A 5,560-nucleotide genomic window follows, 5' to 3' on the forward strand; every position below is an offset into this window, starting at 1 on the left:
GTATTTTTTAAATTTTATTTTATTTTTAAAGATTTTTGCCATACGGCATATGTGCTTGCCAGAGAGATGGAGAGAGAAGGAAAGTGAGAAATCATCCCCCTAGTGTAGATGGCCATGCCACAATCCCTTCTCCTCCATTCTCTACTCAGAATTTTGAGTACACATGTACATGTGCCTGGCGTGATTTTCAAGCTGTGTGGTCTGGGACTCAAACCATGAAGTCAGCCGTGTAGGATCCAGCTCCCTTAACTCCACACTACCTTCTGGCCCTCAATTTCTAAACATTTTAAAAAATTATTTTATTTCTTCTTCTTCTTTTCCTTTAAGTTTGCTTTAGGACACGTGGACTCACCAGAGAGAGAGATAGAGAGGGAAAGTGAGAAAGCAAGCCACCAGATCTAGACTCAAACCACAGTGAGCCATGTGGGAGTCCAGAACCTTACCATGTCATCTGCTGGTCCCACCTAAATATTTTTTGAAAGTAAGTTGTTGAACAGTAATACTGTTAAGCACACACTTATGTTTGCCATTCCTCTAAAACAGTTGTATACATGTATAATTTAACCTTTTTTCTATTTTATTTTTAATTTCTTATTTACATTTAATTGTACATGTTTGTGGGGTACAGCATGCATTTTTCAAGGCATGCACACAGTGATTTAACTTTTTATTTTTTTAATTTAAAATTTTTATTTATTTTTAATTTGCTGTAGGGTATATATACTCACTGGAGAAAAGGAGACAGAGAAAGAATGTGAGAAAGTACCTCTCAAAGGAGAATGGCCACACTACAATCTGTTCTCCTCCATTCTCCTCTTGGGATTTTGGGCATGCATGTACATGCCCCCCCTCCCTGTTTTTCAAGCCACCAAGTCTAGTACTGGAACTACACAGTCAGCCATGTGGGATCCAGCCACCTTAACCACCATTCCACTGGCTGGTCCTGATTTTAACCTTTTTCAAATGTGTATAGAAAAGGACTAGGCCGGGCAGGGTGAGATTTTATTTATTACATACTTATTTGTATATTTTCTTTCTTTTTTTTCACGTGAGCCCAGTACTTTATTCACACACTGAGAATCCGCCAGTACAAAACTCGATTTCAAATCCCCGTGGAGATACAAGTCCCCAGCTCCAGTGCGTCAGCTCCACAGGGCCTCCTGCAGCTGCATAGGCAGGGGGTCATCAGCCCGGAGGGTGAGGGGTGAGGGGTGAGCGCGCGGCGGCACTGGTAGTGCTCGGGGTCCCACTCCAGGTTCTCGATGACGTTGGCCCAGTAGGTGGGCCCGCTCCACCCCCGAGCCAGGCGCCTCGAAGCCCAGGGCAGTGAAGTGCACGTGCAGGTGGTAGTAGGGGGCTGGGTAGTGCAGGTATGCCAGCAGGCGCTCTCCTCCCACCTGGTAACGCCGCAGGATGGCATCGTGGACCTCGGGAGGATGCGCCTGAGCAGCGGCAGGTGCTCTGGGGTGAGGTCTCGGAGCGATCTGATACCCCGGCAATGGCAGATGGCGATCAGGTACAGGTCATCGAGCTGCTGCTGGTTCCACTTCAGGTCAGGGATGAGGACAAAGCCATCAGACCCAGGGTCTGGGTTCTCAAAAACAATCCAGTCGGCCTAAGCCTTTTTGTCGAGGATGTTATATACCCACTGGACGCTCAGGCTCTGGGCCTGCAGGTGAGGCAGGGTACTGTTCCTGTAGTCAGCCCCAGTCTCGTGGGCCAGGCAGAGGTCTTGGCGCAGGTACTTCTGCAGGTGCTTCTCTGTGGCGGGGCACACCACGGTCGTCTTCATGTCACTCAGCTGCCTGGGGGGAACAGGCAGTAGGTGCTGTAGACGTCGTTGCCGAACTGCCACTGCAGCTCAGGGCTGCCCGCCAGCAGCTGCGCCACCTGCTCTGCCTGGAATGGCATCTTCTCCAGGATCACAATGGCATCCTCGCCATCCCTGTCTCCAGAGACCTCATTCACCTTCCCATGGAGGAAGATGATCTTGTCCCGCGCAGACTCCCTCAGCACTTTCTGCAGTCTAAAGCCGGAGAACGGCAAGCATATGGGGACAGCAGTCCCATTGCCAACGCCTGCCTCTCCCCTCTGTGCTGGGAGTTTCCTCCTCCTCTGCCACCCATTCGTGCTTTCTCTTGATGGGCTGAGGAGCCCATGTCCACCATGCTACCAAGGGAGGACTTATTTGTATATTTTCTGTTTTTGTTTTGTTTTGTTTCATTTTGTGAGGATATAATAAAAATATAACAAAAAAAGAGGTGGAAAGAGACTTGATTTATTGTTTTATTTATTTGAAAAATGTAGGAAGTGCATGCTCTGTGTCTCCTCGGCTAGGTGCTATAGGAGATAGAGTTGAAAATAAAAACAGGCTCGGCCTTTGAACAGTTTTGGGGTCTGGTTGTTAAAGGGAAGCATGCATGGAAAGAATAGCTTCCAGCTGCATTCATCGTCTACCTCTCTGTGATTTCAGTGTACAGGCTTTTCTGGGGGCCAAGCAGATGGCTCTCCAGGATCTGCAAAGAGGTGGCAGCCTAATAACTTCAGAGTACTTTAAAAAAACAGTATTCGTGAGAACACCAAACACAGAACCCTGGTCTTGGAATATCTAATTTAATAAATTTCATTTGCATTTTTACAGAAACCGACATGCTTCCTGCTGCCAACCCCAAGAGCCAGAGGTTAGGGTTTTTAATAATAATAACAATAATGAGTTATACTTATTCCAGATTAACTTTTTGGCTCTCCAATAAACAAATGGCTAAGATATCCAAAATGTTCCATTAAAAAGTCTGCCAAACTTTGGCTTTTCCTCTGTCTAGAGATCCAGCCAATCTGTTGAAAATTATCCTTTTTTTTCTCTTCAGTATTTTTAGGCAGTTGTTCAGAGGGAAGACTATATCCTACAGTCTGAGCTGAACATCCACTAAATGAGGTATCTCATACTTCTGAAACTGGAAAATCACACTTTATATTCTCGGTCTTTTTTCTTCTAGTTCTAAATTTAAGAAAACATATGTATGCTGGGCATCACATCGGTACCTAGATGTGGACAACATTGTGTATTAATTGGGAGTATAACATTTGCTTGGTGATTGCTTGGTTTTTGTTTTTTTATTCCCATGTAAATAAGTCTTGGCTTGAATGTTCACAGACTTAAAAAAAAAAACCTGGGCTCACTGGGGAAAATGAAACATTTTAGTCTGAATAAGAACAACTATACACTTCTGGTTTGATTTGCATGGAAGTTACAGGTTTTTTTGTGGGCAGAGGGTGGTTAGGGGTATTCTGGTGTGTTAGTAAGATAGTCTTCATTTGAATACAGGAGAGACAGGAGACTTATTGTACCAAACGGAATTATCTGTGGTCCAGTGATCTCCAAAAATGCTTTGTAAGAACAGATGGGTAGATTTTTAAAGATTAGTTTCGCTGGCACTTTTCCTGCTCATGCTTTCCCTTTAAATTCAGTGGGTGGACCTGGCTTAGTGTATGGAAATGGGAGCTCAGGTGGGGAACCGTAATCTGCCTTGCCAGTCTGACAGACACCAGGGAAGAGATCTGGATCCGACCCAACCAGAGGTTCATGAGCTCCTTTGAAAAATGGCCTGTCTGGGTCACAGTGTGTCCTCTGTTTGTTGAGCAGATGCCTGGCAAGGGGAGAGTTGATGACCTCTGCAGTAGAAGCTCCGAAACAGCCTGCGACTAGATCGGAAACAAGAAAGCTGGCTTCTTGTCCTGCATTTGTTCCCAGCCTGTATTTTGATCTTAAGAGACTCATTTAATTTCTTTGGGCATTGCTTTTTCTCATCTATGAAGTCAATGATTAGAGTAGTAATTGTACATGGTTGTGGGGTACAGTATGGATTTTTTGAGAGTACTTCCATTTCAAGTATGTTTCTTGAAGTCTGGGATTCAATTGGCACCTCCACCCTACCTTGAATAATATGAATTAGCAAATTAATATTAGCTTTAGTGAAAATGCCTGTGTGGTTTAAGGTAGAATCTTTGAAAGAGTTAACTGAATGAAATGTTACAAGAATAGAGACCAAAAAACTTATTTTGGAATATTGGACCTTATGCTAAATTACTCTATTAAATTTTAATTAATAAAAGAAATTGCTAGATGATGTCTTTTTTCTTTTCTCTTCTTTTCTAATGAAATTCATGATAGTGTTCATGAGAGAGAGAAGCAGCGCTTTCCACAGAACTTAGGCATACCTCTATTCCATTCGTGCAGTCCTCCAGCTCACCAGGGTCTCCGGTGTACCCGTGTGTATCCAGTGGGTTTTTAGGCTGTCTAGGTCAGGGATTTGAATGGAAATCTGTGTGTGGCTTCTAGCTCTGCAGTCCAGTACACTTCCAGCCATGCCATAGACCCTAGATCTAGATGATTTCATTTTTTTTTTTCTTTTTTTTGGGGAGAGGTTTTTGCTATAGGGCATGTGCGCTCGCCAGAGAGACAGAAAGATAGAAAGCAAGAAATCACCCCCCAGGGGGATGGCCAGTCCGCAATCCCTTCTCCTCCATTTTCCTCTCGGGATCTTGGGGCACACACGCACAAGCGCCTGGCGTGAGTTAAAGCCATCAGGTCCAGGACTCGAACCACAGTCGACTACGTGGGAGTCCAGCGATGTGGCCATTACACCAACTGCTGGCCCCATTACTTATTCTCTCTACTACAGAAAAATAACCTGTTTTTGGAGGGTTGGGTTCTAGGGAGATAGATGGTTAGTCTCTCTTTTTCAAGCTGGAATGTTCTTCAATAAATTTCAGGTACACGTGGATTATCAGTATTCTACTGTACTTCTTTTTTAATGATAGCTTGTGCATGAATACATGCACATGCAAAGAAAAGAGAGAGAAATTATTTTCTATATGCCTGACAGCCTTTTTGTCCCCTATTTCCTCTATTCCTGTCTTCTTTCCTATTTTGTTGATTTCTTTCAGTGGATTTTTTTAAGCTTACTTATTTATTCCATAAGGAAGACTGGGGGGAAAGAGAGCCAGGCACTCCCAACAAGGTCTTCATGCTGCAGTCCACCCCCAGTCTCAGCCACCATAGATCATGGAACCCATGCCTGGCATGCTCGAGAGGGTCTTGGGTTGTGAACTGAGGAACTTACCAAGGTGTGAATACAGTTGTGTTACCACTGTGCCACCACCTGGTCCTTTGGTTGTCATTCTAATTAGAGTTTATAGTACCTTAACTTCATTAACATACAAAAACCCTAACTCCTTTTCAGTTACTGAACTCACAAATTTACATCTTTACAGATTGCATGTCCAAAGACATAATATTTGTTTTTTTTGTGTGTGTTTTAATCTTCTTTTTTTATTTTATGTATTTATTTTTAAAAGAATTATTTATTTAATTCTATTTGCTATTTTATTTATTTATTTATTTATTTATTTATTATTATTTTTTTTTAATTAAATTATATTACCTAACACACATTCCCTGAGCATCATCACAACACACGAAGTGTAGTTTCCCATCTAGGATAAACTGCATAGTGTCTTAACCAAGCATGTTATCACCAATACTATTCCATTTCTACTT

The 5,560-nt window shown here is 43.0% G+C and overlaps 1 pseudogene; it reads right to left on the reverse strand.

The window, feature by feature from the left end:
* Positions 1–929: 929 nt before the first annotated feature.
* On the reverse strand, positions 930–2,651 carry LOC102484399 (m7GpppX diphosphatase pseudogene; annotated as a pseudogene).
* Between the last annotated feature and the right edge of the window lie 2,909 nt (positions 2,652–5,560).

The sequence above is a fragment of the Tupaia chinensis genome, unplaced genomic scaffold (genome assembly GCF_000334495.1).
Source record: "Tupaia chinensis unplaced genomic scaffold, TupChi_1.0 Scaffold000661_1, whole genome shotgun sequence".
NCBI classification, from domain to species: domain Eukaryota; kingdom Metazoa; phylum Chordata; class Mammalia; order Scandentia; family Tupaiidae; genus Tupaia; species Tupaia belangeri.